The following is a 15,762-nucleotide window of genomic DNA, read 5'->3' as shown; positions in this document are numbered from 1 at the left end:
AATTAAAGATGATACAAACAGATGGAGAGATATACTATGTTCTTGGATTGGAAGAATCAACATTGTGAAAATGACTATACTACCCAAAGCAATCTACAGATTCAATGCAATCCGTATCAAACTACCAATGGCATTTTTCACAGAACTAGAACAGAAAATCTCACAATTTTTATGGAAACACAAAACACCCCGAATAGCCAAAGCAATCTTGAGAAAGAAAAATGGAGCTGGAGGAATCAGGCTCCCTGACTTCAGACTATACTACAAAGCTACAGTAACCAAGACAGTGTGGTACTGGCACAAAAACAGAAATATAGATCAATGGAACAGGATAGAAAGCCCAGAGATAAACCCACGCACATATGGTCACCTTATCTTTGATAAAGGAGGCAAGAATATACAGTGGAGAAAAGACAGCCTCTTCAATAAGTGGTGCTGGGAAAACTGGACAGCTACATGTAAAAGAATGAAATTAGAACACTTCCTAACACCATATACAAAAATAAACTCAAAATGGATTAAAGACCTAAATGTAAGACCAGACACTATAAAACTCTTAGAGGAAAACATAGGAAGAATACTCTTTGACATAAATCATAGCAAGATCCTTTTTGACTCACCTCCTAGAGACATGGAAATAAAAACAAAAATAAACAAATGGGACCTAATGAACTTAAAAGCTTTTGCACAGCAAAGGAAAACATAAACAAGATGAAAAGATAATCCTCAGAATGGGGGAAAATATTTGCAAACAAAGCAACTGACAAAGGATTACTCTCCAAAATATACAAGCAGCTCATGCAGCTCAATATCAAAAAAAAACAAACAACCCAATCCAAAAATGGGCAGAATATCTAAATAGACATTTCTTCTAAGAAGATATACAGATTGCCAACAAACAAATGAAAGGATGCTCAACATCACTACTCATTAGAGAACTGCAAATCAAAACTACAATGAGGGGGGCTTCCCTGGTGGCGCAGTGGTTGAGAATCTGCCTGCTAATGCAGGGGACACGGGTTCGAGCCCTGGTCTGGGAAGATCCCACATGCCGCGGAGCAACTAAGCCCGTGCGCCACAACTACTGAGCCTGCGCGTCTGGAGCCTGTGCTCCGCAACAAGAGAGGCCGCGATAGTGAGAGGCCCGTGCACCGCGATGAAGAATGGCCCCCGCTCGCCGCAACTAGAGGAAGCCCTCGCACAGAAACAAAGACCCAACACAACCAAAAATAAATATAAATAAATAAATTAAAAAAAAAAAAAAAAAAAAAAAACTACAATGAGGTAGCACCTCACACTGGTCAGAATGGGCATAATCAAAAAATCTACAAACAATAAATGCTTGAGAGGGTGTGGAGAAAAGTGTACCCTCTTGCCCTGTTGGTGGGAATGTAAATTGATACAGCCACTATGGAGAACAGTATGAAGGTTCCTTAAAAAACTAAAAATAGAACTACCATATGACCCAGCAATCCCACTACTGGACCTATACCCTGAGAAAACCATAATTCAAAAAGAGTCATGTACCACAATGTTCATTGCAGCACTATTTACAATAGCCAAGACATGGAAGCAACCTAGGTGTCCATCAACAGATGAATGGATAAAGAAGATGTGGCACATATATACAATGGCATATTATTCTGCCATAAAAAGAAATGAAATGGAGTTATTTGTAGTGAGGTGGATGGACCTAGATTCTGTTATACAGAGTGAAGTAAGTCAGAAAGAGAAAAACAAATATCGTATGCTAATACATATATATGGATTCTAAAAGAAAAAAAATGGTTCTGACGAACCTAGGGGCACAACAGGAATAAAGACGCAGACGTAGAGAATGGACCTGAGGACATGGGGAGGGAGAAGGGTAAGCTGGGACAAAGTGAGAGAGTAGCATTGACATATGTACACTACCAAATGTAAAATAGACAGCTAGTGGGAAGCAACTACATAGCACAGGGAGATCAGCTCGCTGCTTTGTGACCACCTGGAGAGGTGGGATAGGGAGGGTGGAAGGGAGACGCAAGAGGGAGAGGATATGGGGATATATGTATACATATAGGTGATTCACTTTGTTATACAGCAGAAACTAACAACATTATAAATGTTGCAGCTATACTGCAATAAAGATGTTAAAAAAACAAAAAACAGAAACAAAAATTAAATACATTGACTGTAGATCTTACTTCTTTAAAATAGGTTAGCAAAATATATGTCTTATATAAGATTAACATTCCTCAATTATATTTGTAATGAATTAATTATTCATGCAATTAAATTTTATTTTATACTCACTCTAACAAAATACTAGGTTCCAACAGTAATTTAGAGTATATCTAAGCAGATCGAAATAATAAATAAAGCAAGAGAATGAGTGGACAGAATGAAACAACAGAAAGTATATTATCTCAACCAGAATTGCCTGTTTGAAGCCTTTTCCAAAGTGGTAAGATTTAGTATTCACCAGGAGTGGTTTTTTTACACATTTTCATAGTCGTACAGCAGTCTTTGACAAGCTCTTTGTGGCTAAGGAAATTTAAAACTACTTTGAAATTATCTGAGCAACTCACAGGTCCCATCAAAATATACTGCCATAGTATCAACAAATGTTGAAAAATTATGCCTTTAACATTGTGTCAAGAAATCTAGGCAGCGTCTTTCTCTCTTTCATTATCAAGCAGAGTTCTACACTGCCTGCCTCTGGGCTAGGCAATTCCAGAGATATTTCTCATACAACTGCTTACTGCAAAAGTTTTTAGACCAGAAAATACTTACTTTTCTCACCCTGGGGAAGAAACATGGTGTAAGCAGAAAAAAGTAGTATGCAAAAGCAGGAGAACTGTCTCTGCCATTAACCAACGAATGATGGAAACTCTCCAGCATTTGGTCTTTATATCCAGAAAATGATGGGAGTACATTGTGGCATCTCTGATGTCTCATAGCACTCAAAGCATGAGTCTACCTTTACAGTCAGTTAAATGTCCAGTTCTTATTATACGGAGTGTGACCAAATTTGACTGTATTACGCATCTCACACAACCTTATTCTAAGCTGAACAGTCTATTAAAAGGAACAAATTGTGGGGTGGTTGAGAAGTAAGGAAATGAAGAACAGAAGGTTTATATCCAGCTGCCTCTGGACATCTTGGATTGTTCAGGTCCCTCAAATTAAGCACTCTTAATCTCCTATAGATCTGATCCTTTCCAGTGTCCTCCTGTCAATGAATAACAAATACCACTATCCAAACTTTGAAAACCAAAAATCTCTCCTTTGATTCCCAAATTTAATCCATCACTAAATCCTGTCTGGTTTAGCTGCTACAATCATTCAATTTTGTCCACTTCTCTCGTCTCCCATCTATTATAACCGCTTTCTTAGAAGACAATAATAGCTTCTTAAATTGCCTACAATTCGATTTCCCCTGACAAGGTTGCCTCTGTTCTACAGCCATCAAGTTCATCTCAAAATGTGCCTTCTGGTCATACTACTCCACTCCTCAATGTGGAAGAAAATCCTTCTGTGACTTCCCATTGCTCTTATGATAAAGCTAAATCTAACACAGTGCTATCCAGTAGAACTTTCTGCAATAATGGAAATGTCCCCTGAACTCTCCAGTATGGTGACCACTAGCCACAAATGGCAATTGAGCACATGAAATGTGGCTAGTTCAACTGAGGAACTCAATTCTTAATTCTATTTAGTTTTAATTACTTTAAATCCAAATTTAAATAACCACACCAGCCAAAGGCATCTATGTGGAGCTCTGTAGCTCAAAATATGGCCCCTGCATTGTCTGGTCTCTACCTATTCTCTAGCCTTTTCCTATATCAAGCTCCCTACCCTCTCATTCACTCCTTCTTTAAGTTTTGCAAATTCATTTTGCTCCCAGTTGACTCAAGAAACCTTTGCAAATATTATGCCCTCTGTTGGGAGAACTCTTCCCATCTTTTTTCTCCTAGTTAACACCTACTCATCTTTCAGAAGATCCAAGAATGAAAATCATTTCCTTAGGGAAGCCTTCCCCAGCACCAAATGAGTCCGATTTTAAATGTGCTTAACTCTTCTTCATTGTCCTTGTCATAGTTTCAGTCTTATATTTACGTATGTGGTTACTTACATACAACTAGACTGTTAGATCAACGAAGGCATGGACCACTGTCACCCAGCAATTACTCTAGTGCTTAGCATGTAGCAAGTACTCCATAAATATTAATTGCATCAGAGAGTGATTATTTTTTATTACACTGTAGCCCCCCCAAATTTAATTTGATTTGGATTTTTCTGGTATTACTTTTGGCCAATCTTTGTGTAAATATTAAGCATACAAAATAGCAACTAAAGAAAGTTTATCCAATTGCCAGCCTCTTCTCAGACCAACAAGGGAATGGAACTTGAGAGCTTCCTTGGTATTTACCGATACGGAAATCATTGAACATCTGAGCTAAAAGCTCAAGCAAACAGTGATTATTAGTATCCAATTTACCCATAGCAGCCTCAACTACATTCAGGCTGACAAATTAGTGAAGAAAACTTTCATAACTTTCACCAGCAATCTGAGCTGCACAAATCCCTTGCTCTTTATATCTTAATTTAATCCCTTTTGAAGTCATTTGTTCCATAACCGGAATTTTAATCTCCTTGTGTGCTTCTGGTTGTCCCCGTTTCACACTTGTTATCAGCATACTCTTCTGCAGCTTAATGCCTTCAAAGAGACTTGCAGAGTTTTACCATAACTTAAGATTCTTAAACTCTTTTTCAAGGATCTTCGAGTTTTAATCTTTTTCTTCATAGTGACAGGCTCAATCCTAATTCCATGAATACATCTTGCACTTTCGAGGGGACAGGTTTATAGGGCAATCTGTGCATTCATCCAGCTTGCCTCCCACCTTGAAGACAAAGAAGCTGTCTCTCTGAGTTCTTTAAAGGGCATGTAATACAGACTAGTGTACTCTGCGTTTAGGTGACTGTCCATACAAAATGGTTCTGTAATCTACTCATTGCAATTCCATAAAACATAAAAGAGTTTCCCATAAACTTTACAACAAATCTCTTAAATTAAATGATATGTATGTGAAAGTATGGGGAGAACATTCACCTTTGGCCCCTCTCAATATAACAAGGGCCATAGATATGGATGCATCATGGTATGGGGCCAAAAGTATGTATTTCTAAACCATGACATACAGAGCTGCAAATAGTATACCAATATCTAACATTCTGAATCTCATCACATCAATTATAATGTGAAAATATTAATACTTACTCGGAATTTACTAATAATGAACTGGTACCGTTTAAGTGCCTACTTCTAGAATATTGGGCAAATATTAAACTATTTCCCTTCCTATTCCCTTTTATTATTATTTATCAAGGCCTTACTTCCAGGAATTCTTGAGGCTATCTACATAGGTTCTGGCCTGTCATCACCAGCTGAAAGCAATGATGACTTAGTCCTTCAGTATCTTCAGCCTACCAGCCCTTATTATTTAGCATTATTTTTGTTGACTAAATCCAGGTACTTAGTGTAGCTGGATTTCAGACAACAAGCCTATTGTGTTGACCACATACTCTTCAACGTCTTTGTGTCAGGTTAACTCTAACTATTCTGCATTACCTTGCCTATCATTCCAATTCCCTCTTACCATTGGACTACCAACGTCTACATGACTAGAACCATTAACTAGCTCTTTCAATGCTTTTGGCCTTAGGAGGTAGGTCCTACTCACTCTATCCCCAAACAGTGCTCTTTAAATGGATGGGTGGCCTGGAACCTCATTCCTGTCCTCCACTGAATTTCAAGTCTTGAGTATCATTTTGACTTCCTCCACTATATTACATCTTTGTAGATAACAACACCAGCCGACCCACAGCTAAGTTTGCCATTGTATGTGAGATTGTTTGGCTGCCATTGCAAAGGTCAGCCACCATAGCTAGTTAATTAATCTGCCACTTTCATCTTGTGTTTTTCTCCTCAATTGCAAGGGCTCACGCTTCTGACATCAGTGCCTATCCCTCCAACCTAAAAGAAATATCCTGTTAGGATGAAATCCTTTACGCAAACACTGAGAAATCAGAAGAAAATAAGTCCTAGTTGAGAAAATCTGAGGAAAAAATTCTTTTCCAGCAAAATATAACCATTGACCACAGGTAACTGAAATCATGATAGAAAAATAATAAAGCAATAATAATTGTTAAAACCTCACTTTTGAAGCTAAGGAAAAGAAGTTTAACTTGCAGGCAGATCTTATAAAAGAAACTAAAACTGCATAGAGTTCCACTTTCCCCAACACCCAGCCCAGACTCCCAGCTCAGAAATCCTTATCAAAGGCAAAGTTTCTATTTTCTGTATTAACCTAATGACATCTGAACACCAACTGACCCAGAAAATCTGGAGAACACAGTCTCCTTAGTCTAACAGCTTTTTTAGGTTAAATGTCTATCGTCTTTAGTGGCGGGCAACACATGCTCAGCAGCAGGCATCTGCTAACGTGGCTCCCTCCAGAATGCTAAGAGTACTAAGGGAATAGCTCAAAATGTAAGATGGAGGCTCCCAGCCAGTTCTGTGTTCATCCAATTTCTCCTGATTTACATTTAAATTTTTGAAACTTAAAGCAATTCACTGTAAAATCTGTTCTATCTTCCTCTTGTGTTCAAATCTGTTATCCTTCAGACTATCATTCTGATGAAACCAAAGAATTCTACTCCCTTTGTAGACTTCAAGAATTTCTTTAATATTATGTAACAACCTGAATGGCAAAAGAATTTGAAAAAGAATAGATACATGTATATGTATAACTGAATCACTTTGCTGTACACCTGAAACTATCACAACATTGTTAATCAACTATACTCCAATATAAAATAAAAAGTTAAAAGAAAAAAAGAATTTCCTGAGAATCTTGACTTAAAACCAATGGAAGTTTTATAGATCCATTTTCAGTCAACTCAGGACCAGAAAGATAGATGCTAATGATTGTCTGTCTCTAGTTGATTTGGCCAATTCTAATCAGATTCTCAAAAGAGGCATAATATAATGATATATAGGTCATATTTCATTACAGTGATTACAATGATAAGCAATCCAAAGATAATTATACTATTCAATATAAACAAATGTTAGAACAACTATGTTAGAAACAGCCATGCTTAAGAATTTATAGTAAAAGAAGTTTTACTCACTATACTTTTCTCATCAAAATTTAAATTAAAAAGGTTCTGAGGAGGAAGGCTTTCTGGCACAAGATCTATTCTGCCTATTTTAATAAATATTTAAATAAGTCAATGCTAGTCTTAGTATTGATATATCTGTTAAATACCCTGTTTCTTCTCATAAATTCAACTTCATCATTGAATAAGCAACTGTGATTAAGAAGGGAAAATAGTTTCAAGTCAATGAAAACCTCCCAAAATTTTTTTCCTATTTTAATCCAGTTAACTTTCTTTCTCTATGTATGTATGTTTCCCCCAAATTTGAATGATATAGAGTATTATTATTAATCTTTTTTTCTTTATTTCATGGCAAACAATTTCCTAAGATATTATGAATTCTTTAAAACCCTGATTTAAAGATATTTAACGAATGAATTATATTATCTGAAATGGTGATGATACCAAATTTATACTCCACTATTGTATATTTCGGTTACTTCTTAATTACCCTTTACTATAAAAAAAATTCAGTGAAACTGCTGTACAAACATTTCTTCTAAATTACTATTTCCTTCAGGCAGATTTCTAGAAGCAGAATTAGTATTAATTCCACTTGATGTAAATAGTATTAGTATTTTTATAATTCTTAATATATAATGAAAAATTGCTCTCCAGAAAATTTGTACCAATTTACACTTCTACCAATACCAGAATCTGGTATCTGCCAATACCAGATTGGTAAAATATTTGTAGTTTTATTGCATTTTAGTATGAACCATATTTAATACAGTTGAAACACAAAGGAATATTGATAGATATGTCTAGTTACCTCAGTTGCTTACAAGAACGAAGGTTTACTTCTTATTCATGCTACAAGTTTATCCTGGTTGACTACAGCTTTTCTGGATGTTTTCACTCCAGAACATCACAGAATTAATGCTGAGGAAAAAGAGACAAAGCTGGCTTCTAGAATGCCCTCTGCACCCATATTTCATTGGCCAAATCTATTCATATGTAAGACATGAGCTAAAGGAATGGGACGCTGTAATTTCGTAGCCAAGAAAGGCATCATGTAATACAAGTCTACAACTTGTAAATGAACTTTAAAATTTTTAATTAAGTCCCAAGGAAGATCCCATTGCACTTTTGAACCCATAAATTAATTTAGCAGGAAATAGAATATTTACAATATTCTGTCTTCTCATCTAGAAACACAGTTCTGTTCATTTATTCAAATCTTTTTCTCAAAACTCTCAACTTTTTTTTTTTTATAGTCAAGAAGCACAAATACAGTTTAATGTTGATGACAATTGTATTCAAGTCTGGGCAGATACACAGATCCAAGAGGGGAGGTGAGAAGTGTCTGGTCTGAAGGAGGAGACACGGCCAGGGCTGCTTACAAGATCAGAAGGGAAGCATCACATATGGTGTAGGGCAACCCTCCAAGATATGGTGGCAAACAAGTGACAATAGTACAGAGTCACAGGAAAAAAGTTTCATTAGTGGAAATTTCCAAAGCCAGTATTGATTGAGCTGCTTTTAAAAATTTTTTAATTTTAATAGTCTTAAGAGAATTATTCATTTTATTGAGTTATTATAATAAGTTTTAGATACTTTAATGCAAAAATCAATTGAAAAAATTTTCCAGTTATAATTTCAATTGCTTTAATGATGGTATATGGAAGAAGTCATTTAAAAATATTGATATTGTATATGCCATTTGGCTGGAAGTTCCTTTTGATCCTAAGGAATTTTAAATAATCCCCTAGGGTTGTGCTGTTCAATGTAGTAGCCACTTGCCACATTTGGTTATTTAAATTTAAATTAATTTTAAATTAAATCAAATATTCAGTTCCTTGGTCGTGCATGCCACATTTCAAATGCTTACCAGTCATATATAGTTAATACCTACTGCTGTGGACAACCACTAGCTGAACCTTTCCAGCACTGTAGAAAGTTCTATTGGAGGGTTTCCTTGTTATAGAACCCTATTATCTGTCCATAATGTTAAACTTTTCTTTCTTTCTTATAGTTGTGATTTTCCTAATTTCTATTTTGTGTTCCATCACTTTGACCACAACTTTAAGCAAAATGTTAATTATTGATGGTGATAGAGGTTGTGCATGAATTACTAATTTTCTGTTTTTGTTAGCTGGAAACAAACCATCACCCTAGAGTGCCAGCCACACATACCTGTCAATATTCTACCCAAATCATTACCACTACCATTCATTGTTCTTCTATTTTCTAGCAGTAGAAGACAGTATGTTCTAACAGAAAATACACTATTTGGAAATAGTATAGAAAGAAACATGACAGAAGAGAAAAGAAGTGTCTGTGAAGGCAGTATTCTAGTTGTCCCAAATATTAGTACCTAAGCAGTGGAGAAATATCGTCCAGTTTTTTGACAGGTACAGACAGTGGGTCTCAATGTAGGCAGGAAGTTGAGAAGGAACGAGACATACTACTTCCTACTCTCAAGCAAAGCATGTGCACTGGACATAGATTACAATTCTTAGTGAAACCCCATAGATTGTATCATCAGTGATTTATCCTCTGCTAGTTTTACCAATCTAAATTATAGCATTATATTTTCTTAATTTTAAGGTGTCTTGGATTTTCACTTCCTTCTGTGTATTACTAGATCATTTTCAGTTCAAGATAATGACAAGCTTTATCAGAGTTCACTAGCTGAACACCACATTGAACCAGAAGCTCATGTTAACTTAATATCATATTCTCAGAATTTCCCTTTACTCACATTTTTTTTTGTAGATAAATGGACTTGTGGACCTATAAGATATGTTGTTGACGATAAACCTAAGAGCTAATGACTGCCATTTATTTAACCCTGACATGTGTGCAAAGCTCTTTATTAAGCTTTTACGTCATACTTCTGATAGTTTAAACATAATAATGTCACTAAATACCAACCTATTTTAATTTAAGGAAAATCACCCTCAGAGAGATTTAGTCATTTTCCCAAAGTCATAGCAGTAGTAGCTGAAGAAGCAGGAATTTGAAAATAAATCTATGTAACTCAAAAGATATTATTTTTTATCAATAAAAAGAAGGAGAAAGGTTACAGAGTCATTCTCCTTTACTTCCTGAAACATCATTCTAAGACAGATACAATTATTTCTATATCTGTAGAATACGTAGATGTGAGGAAACTAGGGCTCTGAGAATTTAAGTAATTTATCAGATAATTGTCCTAATAAGCAGCAAAGCCAATGTTTAAAAGCAAGTCTGCCTGGCTCCAAAGCCCATGGTCTTAAACTAATTTACCATATAAATGTCACCAGGGGAACTGACATCTCCTCTTGAGGTTTCAACTCTATACATGTGTAATTAAGAGAACTTTGGTTAAGTTCTAGTTTTGTTATTAATGGATACCATAATTCTGAATAGCCATTTCAAGTTTGTGGTGACTTACTGAGAAAATGAAGGCTCTGGATGTAGTACTATCTAAAATCTGTGCTTGATCAAACAGATCATTACTCTAAAATTTACCAGCTTATTTTTGCAATCATAACTTATTCCAACTGTGATATCTTCAGTTTAGAAATGTGCATATACTAACTGAATGTAAACAATAGCTATTGTTGAGACTGCAAATTTGACAAAATATATCATTAAACAAAAGAGATGCTGAGTCATAGAGAAAGTTATCAGCTATCACAGTCTACCTAGGTATGCAATTCACATTCACATTTTCATGAGTTTCATGATAAAACCTTGAAAAAAAACCTGACTGTTCCAGCTGAATGATCTCCTCTATGGCAATAGTTTTCCTGACACAGAAGTTACTTTCTATGTTTTAAGATGTTTCTATGTTACTTTCTATGTTTAAGATGTCACATCTTCTATTCTTTAGAACCTAATCTCTCAGTGACCGTGGTCAAGAATTGATGAATGGTCCAATAGATAATTACATAGTATTTAGCTTTACTGGAAAGATATGACATTTCAAGTTTAGGATGATTCATCACATGGTTAATAAGTCAAGTTTTCCTGTGAGATGTTAGTTGTTGCAAGAAATATAATGGAGCTATCACTGGTACATCTGGAGGTGGGCTAGAGTCTGCCTGCCACTCTGGAGTGGCTATGTGAAAGAATTGGCATGTGTCCAAACCATCTATTGGGCAAAAACTTCTGAATTTCATGCAAGTGCTGCTTTGGAACATCCTGATGTACTCCTGTTAGTGCTCTCCTGCTGGCCTAGAGAGCCCTATGCCCTGATAATCAGTGAAAGCATTAAGCATTAAGGGGTCTTATTGATCAACAAACCTTTGGTTGTTTCCAAAACTTGTGCTCAACCCCATCAACATTTGTCAGGGTTAACTCCCTACTATTTAGGATTCACACCCTACACAAGATACTTTTTCTTGTATGCTGCCCATCCATTTAGCTCTTTAAGAGAGGTTAATAAAAGAGAAGCAGGATCTGTGCACTTTGTTTACCCGTCTAATTAGAGAAGACTCGCCCACACAGGAGACCCTTGGCACTGAACCACGGTAACAGGTGGTAGTCACGGCTGGGAAGGAAGATTGGGTTTTGTATCCATTATTTGGTGCTCACCAAGTAGGCTTCAAATTAAGGAACTATAAAACGGTCAAAAATAAGCATAGACTACATTCTAAATCCTGGCTATGATTCAGAATGATGCTAATTTCTCAAAAGTTTATCTCTGTGATTTAATTTCACATGGAAAACATCCTCCCTTCATGAAGCTAAACCCGTGGCTCCCCCGGTTTCAGAGAAATCTTTTGAGAAGAGATCGTCCAGGAGGAGATGGGCAATTGCTTAAATGGCCTCGACGCTCCCATGACTTTCAGTTCCCTTGTGACCTTCTCACTCCCTTTCCCATAGCCTGTCCTAAGCCAGACCCTGGACAGGGCCCAATTTCCCTTCGCAGAACTGAAACAAGCCGGGTTTTTCAAAAATGACTTCAATAAGAAAGGGGAGAAAACAAAATTTAAATAAAGAAAATATAATAACAAAAACAGTCCATTTAATAAAAAACATGTTTTTCTTTATACCGTAGCTATTTCGTATCACTTACTAGGTTTGAAACCAGGTACAGAACTCCTTCCAATAATTCAGATTGCCTCTCAGTATGTGAGTCCCAATAATGAATTCTTTTGAGTAGAAGGCATTTATTTTTATATACTATTACTTGATGGAGGCTTGATTATAATTTATAACTTTTCCACTGCTATCTCATTATGTATTTTCATCTATAGGGTCATTCTATGTATAACAAGAATAGTTATACTTGAGAAATATGATTAAAGAATGCTGCAAACCAAATATACCTCTACCACTGGCTATTTACAGTGCCTAAAATTTCCCAACTTTCTAATCAGCATAAGGTACTGAAAGCTCTTTATAAAATAAAATACATCATTTGTTCTAGTTCACTGAGCCCTTGCTGGCAATGAATATTAAATATTAAACTGCAAGCCATTGGAAAATGCTCTGCTAGATGTCAAATAAAAAGCCTGTCATTTCAGTTGTGCCATAAACTCAAAACACAGAACCAAATTTTTTTTAAAAATCTGGAAATATTGGGAGAATATACTAAAAGTATTTGGTGGAAATTTATATTTCAAAATTAATTGTGCAATAGCAAAAAGGAGTCATGAATTGTTAATAATCTCATGACAGCAAACTCTAAGTTAATTATAAGTTCAGCATGAGTCAACAGTGTGAAGGGCGTCTCAGGAAGGGAATGTGGTCTTGGAGTGACTAAACAATGTCATTCTCAGTTTGGACAGGATAGTGGTTCACCTCATTAAATTCTACACTGGACAGGACATGCTTAAAGTGTTTGATTTTGTAAGCCATGTTGTTAGAAGTTGAACATGGCAAATATCAACTAGGGAATGGTGACAAAATGAGTGAAGGTTCCAGAAACTCTTCATTGTTACGGACTGAATAGAGCTGAAAAAGTGGTCAGAAAGATGAGCTTTGGACCCTATTGTTTTATGGTAGAGTTGAGCAGTTTGGGGCAAGTCTTTTTACCCCTTTTATGCCCAGTTTCTTTACCTATAAAACTGGTATAATGATATCCTCTCCTTCATAAGGTCGTTGTGCAGGTCAAATGAGATCATTTAAGTTAATGCATTATGTAAGTTGTAACATGCTATGCAAATACATGAGAAATGGTTAATCCAGTTCTGAACATAAAATAACACACTGTGTAAGAAGGAGAAGCTCGTTATTTATGATGTCATAGGGTTAGAGGCAGGAGCAGAAGTGAAAATGAAGCAGATTTGGCTTAATAGATGAAAGAACATAATAATGACTGATAATGTGTCAACAGCATCATCGGTTGCCTCAAAAAAGTAGTAAGCGTCCTTTCTTAGGAGGAATTCAGGGAGAAACTGGATAAAACCTGGATGGGGAGGTTGTGAAATAATTTACTGAATGGCCTATAAAAACCTTTCCTGGTGAAAGAGTTTACCAGTCTGGTGAGGTTTTGTTACGGCCCCAATATGCATTTCCAGATCACTCAGTTAAGGACAATTGTACATTTGATACTACCTGTAACGTCAATTGGAGGCACTAGCACTTACTAAGCACCAAACATATTCCAGTGAGCCTAGACCATTTATATACATACTTTTCATATTAGCCATGTATTGCAAAGAGAGAAACAGAATTTCTTTTTAAGACCTCTCTCTCCTACCCACGATATAATATAGCTGATAACAGAACAAGAAGTAGAAATTTGGTATCCAAAATACTGCTTCTCATTTCTTGTGCCTACACAACACTTTCTAATCTTGCCCCCAAGGCAGTGCTAACAAATACAAGATGATGTGGACCAATACTGTAAAGAGGAAAGTGAGTCAACATGAGCAACAGCAAGCAGAGTAGTTACAAAAAAAAAAAAAAATTCTATGCCACCCAGCAAATTATTACCCTGTGAAATTCGCAGTTTTAATAATCTTGCCTGGCTCTTTAAATAGAAAAAGAGCTCAACTCCTTTTCTGACAAACCGTATCAGTGATTCTACTTGGAGAAATAAGAGTAATCAAATCTCACGCTTCAGAAAATAAGCTCAACACTGTAGGATCAGGAAGATATATACTTTCCCTTCGTAACCCTATAGCGCTTGACAATTGGCTCAGAGAAAAGAAGGCAACTGGGGTTTCTTTGCTTTGTTTCAATGCATCAGCATCAGTTTGGCTAACGGCCTTGAAGGGTGAGGGCCCAAAAGGGGAAGGACAAATGCCAGCTTCCTTAATATGAAACCCAGCAGAGGGTTTATTCTCCTTGTTGGTTGGGGCGCTCATGTTTCTGGAATGTGTGAGAACAGATACATTCTCTGCATTCTCTAGGTAATAAATGGATTACCACTGGGGGCAAAGAATGTGATTTCTTTTTATGCACACAAACACATAATACTTGTTTATTTTACTAATCCAGTTTTCTCTTTCTGTCAACTCATTTCTAGTTCAGTTAAGAGAAATGAGGGAAATGCTACAAAGGATAAATCTTTATTCATCTCTGGGTCTATTCGGAAGCCAACTTGTGAGCCCACTAACTTACTCAGTGGTGACTTGCAGGGGATGAAAGTGCTAAAGGGGACATCCATGCATCCTTGTGAGTTACAGCCTCATTTTTAATGGTACAGGACAAAGAAATAGCAACAGACGGTCATTGTAAATCCTTCTATTTTTCAGACTCAGCTTTCAAAGGGTGAAGATTATCAGATAATTTAAAGCTGTTGAGTTCAAATGAGAGAAGTGGCAAGGTGAGTGCTTTTATGGTTTTTAGAGCCCTCTCTTTAGAAAGAAAAGGTGACCGGCTAGAATCCCCCTGGTGAGTAGGCACAAGTAAATAGGACTGTTAGAGGTGAGAGAGAGAATTTTTAAATGTGCTGATATAGATCTGCAAGGTTGTGTATGCTGGTGTATTTTTGAAAGAAAGCAAGACTTGATACATAGGCATCCATCCATAAATACATAAGAAAGATTAGGGAGACAGGAAAGGAATGACAGAAAGGCTTAAAAAATGTCTTTCCTAATAGCTGCCACATGGCTACATGTCCCCAGGACCAGCAAGACTCACATGGGCACAGTTGGAACTGTTTCTGAAAACTACAAGATGTACTACATTTAGCAAACTTCCTGTTTAAGGCTATTTCCTATTCCAAATGTTATAGATGGAGGCTGACCTCTTCACCAGGTAAAAAGCATTTATAAAACATCTCTATCCTATGATTTATTGAAGACGATGAAAAATTCTTACACCAGGTGGAGGAAATACACCAGGAAGGTGGGTAAGGATAAAGAGTTTCTAAGGAGGGAAGGAAGGGTTAAAAAAAAGTCATTAAGAAGTTGACAGATCAAAGAGGATGATGGAAGAGTGGATAAATAAAAAAGAATAGGCAGCATTTCCAAGGTATATAATACATATGAAGATTTTCTCCTAGCCAGTTAGCCAGGGCATTCTACAAAATAGCAATAAACAATAATAAAATCCATGAGCAATAACAGACATATGCACACTGTTACAATTCCAGGAAGAAATGATTGTGTATTTGTGTCTGGTGACTTTCTGTGAGGCATATGGTGACAGCCATATGCAGAGATGACATGG

This window comes from Balaenoptera musculus, chromosome 12 (genome assembly GCF_009873245.2).
Source record: "Balaenoptera musculus isolate JJ_BM4_2016_0621 chromosome 12, mBalMus1.pri.v3, whole genome shotgun sequence".
Taxonomy (NCBI): domain Eukaryota; kingdom Metazoa; phylum Chordata; class Mammalia; order Artiodactyla; family Balaenopteridae; genus Balaenoptera; species Balaenoptera musculus.
The sequence above is the reverse complement of the archived record's forward strand: the minus strand, read 5'-3'. Positions refer to the sequence as shown.